This window comes from Sorex fumeus, unplaced genomic scaffold (genome assembly GCF_029834395.1).
Source record: "Sorex fumeus unplaced genomic scaffold, SorFum_2.1 ptg000035l, whole genome shotgun sequence".
Classification (NCBI taxonomy): domain Eukaryota; kingdom Metazoa; phylum Chordata; class Mammalia; order Eulipotyphla; family Soricidae; genus Sorex; species Sorex fumeus.
Window position 1 is genome coordinate 35,124,412 of NW_026606092.1, and position 15,226 is coordinate 35,139,637.

Here is a 15,226-nt window from a genome sequence, read left to right on the forward strand (position 1 = left end):
CATATCACCAAAGTTAATAAAATATTTTTTAAGCAAGTCTTTATCTAGAATGTTCTTAGCCTACTCATAAGGCTTTCTAAAAGCTTTGTACAGGTCAATCTTTATAACTTGGCATTTGTCCAGCAGGGTGTACTTCTGATGCATAAAATACATTGGTATTCAAAAAATATATGAGACGTACATGATCAGCTTAGGTCACATATTTTACTTCAAAATAAACATTGGAATATAATGGTATCTGTTAAGTCATGTCTCTCTTGCATCTAATTTTGCAATGTTATTATTATTTATTGTGTGAATATGAGTAATTAAAATTAAATATTTTAATTCATTTTTGTCTAATGTGTCAGTTGAGCAGAAAGTTAGTTATTAAAGACATTGTACAGAGGCCAGAGCAATAGTACAGAGGATAAGGTGCTTGCTCTCCAATGGGTTCACCTGGGTTCTCTCCCTGGCATTCCTTATTTCCTCGAAACAGCACAAGGAGTAATTCTTGAGTGTGTGCAAAGAAGAATGTAAAAACAGAAAGAAAGAAAGAAAGAAAGAAAGAAAGAAAGAAAGAAAGAAAGAAAGAAAGAAAGAGAGAGAGAGAGAGAGAGAGAAAGAAAGAAAGAAAGAAAGAAAGAAAGAAAGAAAGAAAGAGAGAAAGAAAGAAGAAAAGGAAGAAAGAAAGGAAGGAAGAAAGAAAGAAGGAAGGAAGGAAGGAAGGAAGATATTTTATTAATATGAACTCCTTACTACTTTGTCTCAGTAAATAAAATTATTCCCATATATATATATATATATATATATATATATATATATATAGCTACAGATAAGAAAGTGAAAAAAAACATTCTACAGATTTGGCACAAAATGTGTAATTATTACATGTGAAACTTTTTGAAAAATATTTGAACTTGATCTCTGATTAAAGAGTTAAACTAATGAATTGGAATGTCTTAAATACTTATAGAGAGTGTCAATCATTTGCCATTTATATGTAAACCCCAAAAGTTTTAAATAAGGTAATGGATTTTTTCAATCTGTACTTAGAAAGGAGTATCATATAAAATTAGAAAAAGAATGAATTGTGTTTAAAATCATCTACAAGAAAGGAGTTGGGTGGGTGGAATGGGAGGGAAAAGGAGAGAGAATTTATATAGAAAGATTTATTTTTGACTCAAAAAAGCATAAACTGGTTTTAACATCAGGAGAGTTAAGAGTGTCCCTTTAAACTGGGAAACTGCAATTGATCTCTCTGTATTTTCTGGTATCCATCCCTTTGAAAGGGAATGAGAACCAAGATCATTGGCTGTACTATGAAGCTGTCACATCTCAGTGCTGAAAAAGGTACAGTGCCAATGAATTGAAACCGCCTTTAGCTTCTATTCCATATCGCCAAGAGCTTTGAGAACGATGAACCAAGTGAATGTTTTATTTAGGTCTGAGTTACAGAGCCCTCCAATCTGACAGCGTTTCAGCCTCCGGAGTGAGAACGCAGCAGAAGCAGCGGCAGCAGAAGCAACAGCAGTAGCACCGCAGCAAGCTGTCCCTGCTGAAGTCTAGTGGAGGAGACTTGATCTCTCGCATCCTGTGGAACTCCAGTTGGCATCGTGCACTGTCCAGGGTCCTGAAACATGAATCAAACTGCCAGCGTGTCACATCACATCAAGTGTCAGCCTTCCAAAACAATCAAGGTAGGGCCAAGGATTCCGTATTTCCTTAGATTTTGAACACGTGTCTTCATTAATCTACTTAACATTTGGGCATTGCTGTGGCAGAGCACTGGTAGTGGGAGATGCCTACTTGGCTTAAGTTTGAATTGAAGGCTGGGTTTGAGTGAAGAGCTTGGTTTCGTTTGGTTGTGCATGTACACTGAACAGAGCAGTTTTCACTGAGCAATACTTTTACCTTGATGATTTTGGCTTTTGTGACTGAAATCCTGTCAGTGGTATATTTCAGGAAGAAAGTTTAGTGAGCTGCTAGAAGAGTTTATGTCAGTTTTTTTTTTTTTCGGAACTGGAAGAGAATTTGCAAACTTCTGGGAAAATAATATTAAGCCGAATGAAATTTGCTAGTGGTGTTTATTTTCATATTTATTTGAGACCTATGTCTACAGAATAAGTATACCAAAGGAAAAATATCTTTCATTGAACTGGCGATGCTTAGACTAAAGTTGAAGAGAGTTTTCTATTAGTGAGTGAGTGAAAATGATTATATAGAGAGTATAAAACCTTATGTTGACTTTTGGTAGTTCAACAGTGAGATTATTAGAGACTTTTTATTTTGGTTTTAATTTGAAGTTTCTCTGACATAATTAAATATAGGACCAAGTTGGGAATTTTGATCTTCTGCTTCAGTTTTAGGTAATATTGATGACATTCTATTTGTTTCTATTTGCTATGTTTTTACTTATAAGAAAACTTACAAACAACAAGATTTTGGGTAAATATTTATTCTCTCTTGATAATTACTGTGTAAAACTATTTTTGTGGATACATTTATGGTGGGGCAAAGTGAGGAGGACTCATGTGAAAAATGATATCTTGATGAATCATCTTAGTTACAGCAATATCTCATTTGCATATAGCTGTATATCACTTACAAGCTACCAAAATTTAATAAGACTAAATTTTATATTAATTTTAAGTTTTGGCTCAGGATGTTGAAAATACTTCATAGGTTATAATTATGGAAGTGAATTTTTTCAGCAATAAGCTTCTTTCTTTAGCACTTACTTAGTCTCTTAGCTCACACAATGAACACTTTTGTTCATTTATCAACAATTGTTTTTAAAAGCTATGAGGTCTTCAAAATACATAAGGTGATATATAATTAGATTAGTCTTTTATCATATATAAGCACATGAACTTAACAAATCATTAAGAAACAAAATTTATTTATTACACCATCTCTAATGAAAAAAGTGGATTTTTTCAACATTGAATTTTCTACTCTGTGAACAACTTTAGGTATGAAATGTTGAGTTTCTTTCAGATAACTACACAAGTCAATTACATAAGCATACCACCATTGAAAAAGACAAATCAGTAAAAATATTACATTCTATATTGTGTCCTATAAACTCTAATAGAAAATAAGCAGTCTAGATAGACTTAAAAATTGGCTATCTACCTTTGAGGATGTTTGGAAACCCATAAAATGATTATTGGCTCCATTTAAGTATTCGAGGTTATAGGAGTCAAGTGTTTCATTTGATCTTTTATTTATTGGGTAAGGACAGGTTAATGCTACTTTCTGAGACTTAAAATTACTTTCCTTTTTGGTGCTCTAGTATTGACTGCCCTCAGACAAACTGTGGAGAAGAAAAAAATGTTTCTGGTGCAAGGGATTTGAATCATCTTGCTGATCTTGCAGATGCTGTTTTCTTTTTTTTCATTCTAGCTGCGGCCATTGAGTTGAAATGAAAAGGATAATAAAAATTGGACAACCCACCACTTAACTATGTATTATATTAATGGCTTAATGAAGGAAACGAATGAAAACTCTGGGTGATTTGGCTAATTGTACAAGTTATGTTCCTCTGTTTTTCCCTCCTCCCCACTTCTCCTCCCTTGATAGTGCTCTGGGAAGCAGAAAATGCTTGTAATGTTCATAAAGTATATATAGTTGCAAGCATTGAACTATTAAGGGAGTAATTACTTGAGTATTTTCCAATTTGCAACAGTAAAAAGGGATGAGTGGAAAAGCTCTCTTACTTCAAATTATGTGCTCAATTATGAAACATTTATGGCTTTTGGAATTTATACTAAAAATGGCTATCTATATTTAGGTAATGCATTAGCCTATGAACAAAATGCAGTAGCAACCCAAGGAAAAACCCTAAGATGAGAGGTTTTTTGGAAAGCTATGAGATATTAGAGCTCAAACCACTTTAAACTCTTGTAATCTATCTTCTTCTGTTTCAAGTAGTTTTTAAGTGTTAATTTCCTGTTCCTATTAAAATTACTATCTTAAATAAATACTCATGCATATACCTCCATATGGAGAAGGTTGACTTGCAGATAATGATAAGTGACCCACTTTAAGTGGAAATATCCAGATACTTGTAAATTGTTCCATTTTATGGATTCTAAAACCTCCAGGGAATTTTCCCCCATAGTCTGTTGTAACAAACCTCCAGGGAATTGTTCCTCATTGCCAGTGCAGTAAACAATCTCTGCGCCTTCTTTGACAGTTCCACTACTGCTAAAAAGAATGTAATTGGGATGAACAGAAATGAGTTTCATCAACTAAAAATAACATTAAAGGTCAAAAATGTATAGGAGGAGAAAGAAGTGTGTGTGTGTGAGAGAGAGAGAGAGAGAGAGAGAGTGTGTGTGTGTGTGTGTGTGTGTGTGTGTGTGTGTGTGTGTGTGTGTGCCCAAGTGAAATTTTAAAAGTGATGATCTCTGCAATGGATCAATTTTAGTGGTGGTGCTTGAGTTAGAGGAAGGATCCTAAGGAGAGTTAATAAAATCAAATGGTAAACATTATTCAGATAATTTGATTCTTGTTTCTGCCATGCTATCTACCCATGCTTCAGCTCAACCAGTCCATGATGAAACATTTCTCCTGACCTACTGGGATAGGGATATTAGCATAGTCAAAACTGATAAAAGAGAGCAGAGCAAAGGAAGTAACATAAAAGGGACCAGTCATGTTTCCAGATTACATTGAAAGGAATGTTGGATGCAGTACACTCATAAATCTGCTTCCACATTGTAAAATGACAAAACTTGTAAAACAGCAAAAATTTTCCTGAGGTGATTGCAAGTTTTACAATTGTGTTTGTAGTATTCTAAAAAAGTATATTTAACTCTATGATCTATACACTAGAACGTTTGATAATAATTCAGAACTATAAATACAGCCTAATATTGAGTTATCTTAACAAATCATAGAGTGAAATATATAAATATATGTCTCTCAAAGAGCCTGGCAAGCTACTGAGTGTCCAGCCTGCATGGGCAGAGCCTGGCAAGCTCCCCGTGATGTATTCAATATGCCAAAAACAGTAACAACAACAGGCCTCATTCTCCTGACCCTGAAAGAGCCTCCAATTGTTGGGAAAAGACGAGTAAGAAGAGGCTGCTAAAATCTCAGGACTGAGAGGAATAGAGATGTTATTGGCACCTGCTCGAGTAAATCGACGAACAAAGGGATAACAGTGATACAGTGATAATCTTGACTTATTATAAATTTGACTTCTGAAGAATCATATCCACCTTGGGTAGCTTAGTTTTTTCTTTCTTCTTTATTCCCTTTGGCAAACTACATTGAAAGCAAATTAAACCATATAGTCAAATATATGAATTTAATTTCATTTTTATCCCGTGGCAATTGAAAATTTAGAGCTTTGAAAATGAATATATATATATATATATATATTCATTTTCAAAGATCTAAATAAAATATATATATATACATATATATATAGTTTTGGGCCACATATGGTAGTGTTCAGAACTTAATTCTGGCTCTGTAATTAAGGGATCACTGCTGGTCACATGCTCAGGGGACCAGATAGTGCCAGGGATCTAACCCAGGTGGCTGTGCAAGGCAAGAATCTCACCTGATGTACTATTTGTCCCAGAGGGAGATTTTTTTTCTGGGTCACACCCAGCAATGCTCAAGGGTTACTTCTGGCCCTATACTCAGGAATTATTTCTGGCACACTAGGGGGACCATATGGGATGGCGGGGATCAAACCCAGGTTGGTCGCATGCAAGGAAAATGTTCTACCTGTTGTACTATAGCTCCGGCCCCCAGAAGGAGACATTTTTAGACTTTTCCTTTATATTTTATCATAAAATTATCATCCATATATGTTTAGTACATATTTCCTAGGCTTATTGACATTGAATGTGTTGTGTGGATTACCTAGGGTTATTGATTTCTGTGTCAGAAATCACATAATTTTCTTATGGACAATACAGATTATAGTGCATAACGTTTGTTTGCTTCTGAAAGTAAGTAAATAAGGTCCTGTTATTAACTTCAAACTTTGTGCTCATTCTATTAATTAGTGCTCTTAAGCTCGAAAGGCCCTAGTCTGTTTCTCCATATCCAAAAGGAGTAAATGCCAATTAATGTACTTTATAGGGATTTGAAGAATTATCATTGATTTTAGAACTAACCAAATCTCAATAGAAAAATAATCTTGTTATTTTTAACCTATATTGCATAATACTGAGGTTTATAAATGCTAATAAAGACATTTTCCCCTTTTTACTTCTCATTCACAACCCATCCAAACTCCTGGTACAACAAACAAGATACAAAATAAGGAATAAAAATGCAGTAAAATAATTTTTGACTTAAGTTCTTTTTGTTTAATTGGTCATTGTCACTTTCTTCCCGTTGTTCATCGATTTGCTCTAGCGGGCCCAGTAACATCTCCATTGTGACAACTGTTACTGTGTTTGGCATATCAAATACGTCACTGATAGCTTGCCAGGCTTTTCAGTGCGGGCGATATACTCTCAGTAGCTTGCAGGGCTCTCTGAGAGGGGCAGAGAAATCAAACTCGGGTTGGCCATGTTAGCCCCTTGCAAGGCAAACGCCCTACCCGCTGTGCTATCACTCCAGTCCTGTTTAATTGGTAATTCGAATATACTGTGGTTAGAAAATTATTTTTGTCTTTAACAAATCTATGTTTTTCATGCAACATTGTGATGAGTTGGCGTCGTCACGCTGGTTTGGAGTTGTACCAACTGGCATCTAACTAGTTGTTAATTTCTCACCTCTAGTTTATGGCGTGGTCACCACATCTGCATTTCACATGGCTCTTGAATTTGTATTGTAATTTAGTCTCAGAGAGTACTTTATAATAAAATAAATTTAAATTGTATACAAAAAGTTAGAAATGTAAAGAGAATCTAAGAAGTTACACCTCTTTATGTCTTCACAATATGCATAACATAAGAATATCTCAATTTCACTATCATTTATAATTCTTAGCACAAAGATTACAACATATTCTTATATTATAAACCTTGGTTTAGAGGTTGTTTTTAGTTCTAATCCTAAAGATGTTAGTTGTAAGAGAAAAAAAAAGAAATTTTGTTAAATTATTATCTCAGCACAGATTTGGTAATACTAAAGAAAGAGTTGTCATCAGTATTCAGTGAGCCCTGCAGTTTCTCTTGGCCAAGTTCAGGTTTTAATTCGGCAATAAGAAAATGGATCATTCACTTAAATGGTGGTATTTGAAGCCAAAAATAAGGCTTACTAAAAAATTAGGCTGAACAATATTGTACGTGTTATTTTTCCCTCTTCTCTTGAAATGGTCTGGATTTTTAAATCATTCTGTCACAACTTCCTCATAGCTCACAGCAAAAATCATAGCCTATGAAAACATGAATGTATCTAGAAGTTACAAATTCTGCTAATAACCAATTTATAGTTATCTATAATTCCTATTATGGCAACAATCAAAGATGCCAAATAATTGTATTTCAAGTAGTTTATGTCAAATAATTTTTCAAGCAGCTAATAAAACTGCTTGTTTTAAGGAAGTATTGAAAGATTTTTGTTTTATTTATATCAGTCAATTTTGTATCTTTTAAATTTTTTCTTAATAAAATTGTTTATTTTGATATCTATAATGCTTTAATATTGCATTGATTATAAGATTTCAATATAAATCTTACACTGAAACAGCATTTTCTTGTATTTTTAGTTAAATTTGAAAGATCACAAATACTTAATATGCATTTGCTTCTTGGAAAATTCAGTGTTAATAAATTTTTAGAAATTTGTGTTTTAGTCTGGTTGTTAAAATACTCGATGATACACTTTACATGGCAAATCACTATTGTAAATGGAAGCATTTGGTTCTACAAATGTAGCATGAAAAAAATGTGCTAAAGTGGTGCTTCTTACAATGTGGTAACCCTGGCCAAACAGTATGAGAAGCCTGAGATATTCCTTGTAAAATTGCTAGAAATGAAAAACTTGGGTCCTACCCAGACCCAACTAATCAGAAACTTTTCTGGTGGGTCCTAGAAATATACGTGGGGGCACATCACTTTCAAAAAACAATCAAGGGATGACAGGATAAGACAAACTTGTGCTATGTTCATTATAACAGTGGTTTATACTTGGATATCACAAATAAAATTAAAACACCCTCAAATAATTCTAAGAATGATTAAAAAGAACAAATTATACGAAACTTGACATCTCAGAAGATCCATCTCTTTTATTCCTCGCAGGCCTTACTTGATACAAATCCTTCTCACAACAGACATTGCGTATATATTTGTTGGTTGTTAAATGACTGTTGAGCGCTATAACCTCTAAGATGAGTCAAATACAATTTTAAGACTTTCCACATGACAAACACAGATTTTTGTTCAGCAGGCAAATAGGCCATTCTTCTAAGTGGTGATATTTGAAGAAGCCAAAAGAAAATAATTAGTCTTTTTCATTTATTTTTTTTTTAAATTGAATCACCATGAGCTACAGTTACAAAGCTTTCATGTTCGAGTTTCAGGCTACAATGATCGAACACTTCTCCCTCCACCAGTGAAAGATCACTAAGTCAACAATGGTTGGAGGGATCTCTCAGGATGGGAGATGTGTGCTGAAAGTAGATAAAAGACAAAAGAATTTAGTCTTAAATTTGGTCTTTATTTTAAATTCTTAGCAAACTTTTCAAACACTGTAGCAAACTCTTGTCTGACTTTCAATGGTTTTAATGCCTGACTGCTTTAGGGCCACTGGTAACTGCCATAGTTTGTTAATTAGTGGTATCCTTAGTGACATTAAGCAGAAATTGTTCTGGACAAGATTTTTCTTTTTAGCCAATCTCACTTGAAATGCGACAAAACAAAAGTAGGAAGTAGTATCACCGCAATATTTTTCTTAGTTCATGAAAGCTAAATTTGTTGGATATAAGACAAGGTGGTAAGAAATACTTCACAGCAATATACCACTTCTATAACAAAAGTAACCCCTCGTGGTCAGACCGAGCATTATATTACACAAGCAGAACTAGATTAAAACTGGGGCTACACATTCAAAAGAACAAAAGCAACCGATGCTGGCGTGGATGTGGCGAGAAAGGGACACTCCTTCACTGTTGGTGGAAATGTCCACTGGTTCAGCCCTTCTGGACAACAGTATGGACGATTCTCAAAAAATTAGAAATTGAGCTCCCATTTGACCCAGCAATACCACTCCTGGGAATATATCCCAGAGAGGCAAAAATGTGTAGGCGAAGTGACATCTGCACTTGTTTGTTCATTGCAGCACTCTTTACAATAGCCAGAAACTGGAAGAAACCTAAATGCCCAAGAACAGATGACTGGTTAAAGAAACTTTGGTACATCTACACAATGGAGTACTATGTAGCTCTTAGAAAAGATGAAGTCATGAAATTTACATACAAGTGGTACAATATGGAAAGTATCATGCTAAGCGAAATGAATCAGAAAGAGAGGGATAGACATAGAAAGATTGCATTCATCTGGGGGATATAAAGTAACAAAGTATGAGATTAATACCCAAGAATAGCAGAGATCAGCACCAGGAGGATTACTCCATAACTTAGAGGCCAGCCGGGTATCCTAGAGGAAAGGGCAGTTCAGATAGAGAAGGGAGCACCAAATAAAGGATGTTTGGAGGATCCTCCCAGGAGGGGAGATGCATGTCGAAAGTAGACTATGGACTGAACATGTTTGCCACTCAGTGCCTCTTTTGCAGACCACAACACCCAAAAGGAGAGAGAGAACACAGGGGATTGCCCTGCCACAGAGACAGGGGGGATGGGGGGATGGGGGTGGGAGGGATATTATCCATGGTGGTGGAAAATGGGCACTGGTGGAGGGATGGGTATCTGATCATTGTATAATTGAAACCCAAGCATAAAAAATTGTAAATTTACAACTGTAAAAATAAATAAAATAAAATAAAGGGGAAAAAAACTGGGGCTAATCCTTAGCATAAGGGAATTTAACTACTTGTTAGAGATAATACAGTGGGTGGGATGCTTGTCTTATATGTGGCTGACCTGGGCCCAGGTCCTTCAAGTGGGCTAGTAGTGATTCCTGAGAGCAGACCTGGGAAAAAACCCTGAGAAACTCCAGATACGTTCCCACCACCCCCAAAAGAGGAAGGAGTATGGGGAATTAACCTTACAAATCTTCTATTATAGAAATTCTTTAAGGAAATTTTTGTATTTTATTACAGTTACCAGTAAAAATTGGGAAAAGAGATTTCATGCAGTTAGTTTACCTTTCCCTGCAAATGGAGTTCAAAGCAATTAGTTGGAGTTTCTTTGGGAGGTTTCTTTGGGAGGCTATGTTTAACTTAAATTCTTACTCTCCCAGTATGAATAAGGTTGCCTTAAGGTAGGCAATTAACTCTGTTAAGTCTTTTCTTTTCACTAATAAAAGAAGAATAAACTCTAAATTGTCTCCCCAAACAAACATGCAAAGTAAGTGATTTGCATTATAATTTCTTCTAGTAGCAATTTTTAGGGGATATGACATTTTCATAGGGATGCAGATAGCAAAAATCATTTTTGTGACGTAAAAGCTGAGAATTTTATTTGCAATCATTATTAATGTTAATGGTAATAAAAACTCATTTTGAAGTCACCAGGGATTGAAAAGTAGCTTCTAATATTGAAGTAACATCTACAAGACTTCATCATGGATTTGTACCAAGAAGGTTTGGAAAGACTATTGAGTTTAAATGCCCAAATGAAGGACTGAGTCATACAATAAAAATGAAGATATTTATCCTGTCTGGGCTACAAAAATGGAAAACACCTGGAATAACTGGATTGTATTTCTGATTGAATTTGGAGAAGTTTCTCCTGACCTTAGATACAGTCTTTGTATTACCTTAAAAAAATAGTGTTTTTTTTCCTACCCTCTTATACAATGATCCTTTGCACAAACCTCTTTTTATTAACTCAAAATTTCATTTTTCTGATGAGAGGTCTTTAGGTAGACAAAGTTTTACCTAATCAGCTATGTATTCACATAAATTTCTCTGTATCTGCTTAATTACTTCTTGACATAACTATTTGTTCCTTTTAAATCTTTTCTAGCTCTAAATGGGCTTCCAAGAAGTCTTGGTCTTTGGTAATTTTAGTGACTAACCTAGTGTCTGGCTTGTAACAAGTTTCCAGTCAATGATCTTTGAATAAAAGAACAATCAATCAAAGAAGGCTACAAATCTATCCCCAGGGGATGTAGTCTGACTTCTGAGTTCAGAAATATAGAAGTTTTCCTTGACCTAAGCTGAATTCAATGTTTACTTAAAAATATAACAACAACCATAGATAACAAAAGACCTCAGGACTTGAGGAAACTTGAACAGCTAATTACCTTGAATATAAGCAGATTTTGCACATGAAAAACAGGTTTTGTATTATAAAAGTCTTCCTACTTGAAGCCCAGGAAAGTTTGAATCCAAATAAAGAGAATCACTATTTTGGAACTTGGGTTAGCATAGCACAGATGTAAGTTGTGACTGACTTTAATGGATAGGCATTGTATGGAGACTACTGTTGCTGGCACTTTAGTGAGGCACTTTCTCATCAGAAACCTTAATTTCCAAGATGAATAGCTGCTGCTGGATAGAAAAATACTGCTTCTCACAACTCTGGTTTCCAGGATTTTGCTTGAAGAAAAATGGGCTCCACTTTATTTTAATGGAAAGTAAATAGCAGGAGAGTACTTATTGAATTTTATAGATGTACCCTTCAGTAATTTTTTTTTGAGCTGGAGAAAGAATTAGGGCAGAAAACTTATGCATGCAAGGCAGGTGTGCTTGATCAATCAGGGGAACCTATGGAAAAAAAATTACTTTTTTATTGTATATCCTTGGAAGGAAATAAAAACAAGTGAAAGAGAGGACAAACCCAAGAATGTTGACTTTGGTTGATTGATGAACACAAATTATGTGATAAATAGAGATTTGTGCTTGCTCTTCCCTGATTTATTAATTAATAATTTCAGTACTAAAACTTAAGTAACTAGTGATACTGATTGGTAAGGGGTACAACCTAGAAAACACATTCACAATCACAATCACACAAATCATCCTGTTATTCGTTGATTGCCTCAAGCAGGCCCCAGTAACGTCTCCTTCATCCTAGCCCTGAGATTATATTCAAGGCTCTTTAGGAGAATGAGACCCATCATTGTTACTGGTATTTGGCATATTGGGTACGCCACGGGGAGTTTGCCAGACTCTGCCGTGTGGGCAGGCTACCGAATGTACATTCGATAGCCTGCCAGTTTGTCCAAAGTAAGAATGAGATAAAAAGATGTCATAATAAGATGTCGCGCAGCCGCATTCGCCGCAGGGAGCTGGTTTTTATAGTCTCTGTGTCTTGGCCGCTGATGGGATTACACGGCGCCAGGGGGCCAGTTGGTGGGTGTGACCCCTGCCTACTGGAATTTGGAGGATCTGGGTGGAGGATGCTCGGCCCAAATCCGGCCCCTACTCGGATTTGGGCCGAGAAAACACATTAATTCAATTAAATTTTAAAAGGGTCAAGTGCTAGGTGTGGCAAAGACAATGTTTTTTTTCTGAGGGGTGGATGAGTGAATTTACATAGCATCCTACAGAAGAATTAATGAAGAGAGGACAAGAAAATATCACAATCATATCATAAACAAGGATAAAAGGTAAAGAGGCAAAGTGACATGACTAATATGAAGGCATTTATTGATTGAGAATTGTTCTGACATAGAGTACAAGTAGTTAGGAGGGAAGAGAAGTGATGCTATATACAGGGATATGGACTAGATACTACCTTTACAAATTAAGCTGTACTCTGCAGACAAAGATGAGAAGTCAAAAATGCAGACAAGACTAGGAGATCTAGGGAGATGCATGTGGAAAGTAGACTATGGACTGAACCTGTTTGCCACTCAATGCCTCTTTTGCAGACCACAACACCCAAAAGGAGAGAGAGAACACAGGGGATTGCCCTGCCACAGAGGCAGGGGGCATGGGGGGATGGGGGTGGGAGGGATATTATCCATGGTGGTGGAAAATGGGCACTGGTGGAGGGATGGGTATCTGATCATTGTATAATTGAAACCCAAGCACAAAAAATTGTAAATCTACAACTGTAAAAAAAAATAAAATAAAATAAAGGGAAAAAAAAAGAAAAATACTGGAGAGTTTCCTATATGTCGGTAGTATGTGAATTGGGAAATCATTTCTGATCCATCTTTTCAGGTAATCCAAGTACAGGCTATTATTATTCAGGCAGCTTTTATTGAAGACCAATCTTTAATTTGTTTGTTTTTGTATTTCATTTTGGAGCAACTGCATTGATACTCAAGTGTGCTTTATGCTTGGGGTTCATTCTAGTAGCTTTGGGCATCAAATCTAGACCTCCAGGTTTAGTTTAGTTAAAATATTTTTAACTGTAGTCATGTATATATACATGTTACCTTGTAATATTTGAATAAAAGAGTGCCAATTTCCCAGTATGCTTTATTGATTTATTTTTTAATACTATCTCTGACTTCTGTTAGTTGTATTAGATTTAAGCATAAGGAAATGCCTAGAAATTTCAGGTGTGAAAGTTTCTTCCTATATTTCCTTCTACATAAGTCCTGTATTACTATTATCTTTAATATAGATGATTTTGGTATCTTCAAGGGATTTCATCAATAGCTAACATATTTTTCAAAGGACACAGGAAAGATTAAAGTGCATTTGATGTGCAGTATTTTCTGCAACCTAAACTTTTAGATGTTTCTCCACTGAATTTTCATTTTGCACATAAGAAAGTTGAGGATTAAAAAGAAAATTGGGTGAAATATGTGTTGCCCCATACATCCTTTTAAATAGGACACACATGCATATACACATACATACATACATACATACATACACACATACATACACACACACACATGGCAAGCAGGATTTTCTCAGGATTGGAACTTGGTATAACTAGTTTTTTTTTTCTTTTCTCTTTCTCACTCTAAAACTTTAAAATCATGATTCTAGGTTCTAGATTACACCAGGGCTACTACTTTGCTTCAGTTACACGATTTGCCTACCGGGACCAGAGCGCTAGTGTAGTGGATAGGGCTCTTGCCGTGCATGTGGTGGAACCAGGTTCAGTCCCTGGAACCCCATATAATCCCCTCACCAGGAACTGATCCCTGAACTCAGAACCAGGAATAAGCTTTGACAACTGCTGTGTATGGCCCCAAATACCCCTTGCCCCTGAAAGATATCCACCTGCAGACACAATAACTGACAATGTTCAGTGTATGGCCCCAAATGCCCCTTGCCCCTGAAAAATATCCACCTGCAGACACAGTAACTGACAATGTTCAGTGGATAAATAAGAATAGAATATTTTTCTGATGTTTCAGTTTTAGAAAGAGACCCAAATGGATTTCTCTACAATTCCTCAGAGTCAAATGCTACACATATTTTTACACTGTGCTCATGACACACAAACACACATACACACACACAAACACACACACAGTTAAGTAGAAGCAATAGAGTAGGTACTACCCATATAAGGACAGAATTATTGCTGTAATAGTCAAGAAACTTTGATAATTTGGAGTGGAGGAAACCAAGTCCATATAGGACAGAATTCAGTAAGAATGACTATAGAAATTAATAGGTATAGAATACACACCACATTGTAAGAAAGAGGAAGTGCCATGGCAAACACCATTTCGACAGGGTGTAATAAACTACAATCAATATGAACGTTGTGTCTGACTACCCCAAAGCAGAGGCTTCTTCTATCACTTTTGAGAATGACAAGAGAAAAGAGAAGGCTTTAATTATCTCATCTATGCGAACTTGTTTTTATAAGGTAAAAGTTAAGTGAATATCCAAAAAAATTTGCGTTGTGTTTTCTTTTCTTTATCTTATTTTCTTCTTCTATTTTTTGGTGATCGTTATTAGACTTTCTTGGATGAAGATAAAGCAGTGGTGATATTCTTCTTCCAATTAATTAGGATTTCTCAGGGACTATCATGGTGACTTTTTTTTTTGGTACTACTGAGTGACTTTTTCATCTTAAATCCTCAGAAGTAGTTGAACACCCAAGTGCCACCAAGGTCAAGGATTATAGATAGAATAGAGAGAGTATGTCCACGGAGAGGCAAACCAGAATGAAGGCATCCCCCTTCCTTGCAAACAAATCTTAATAGAATATTCATGATGGAATTGTAGGTATGTGGAATCACAGGAAAAAGAATTTTTATGGAGGTTTAAGACATTTGGT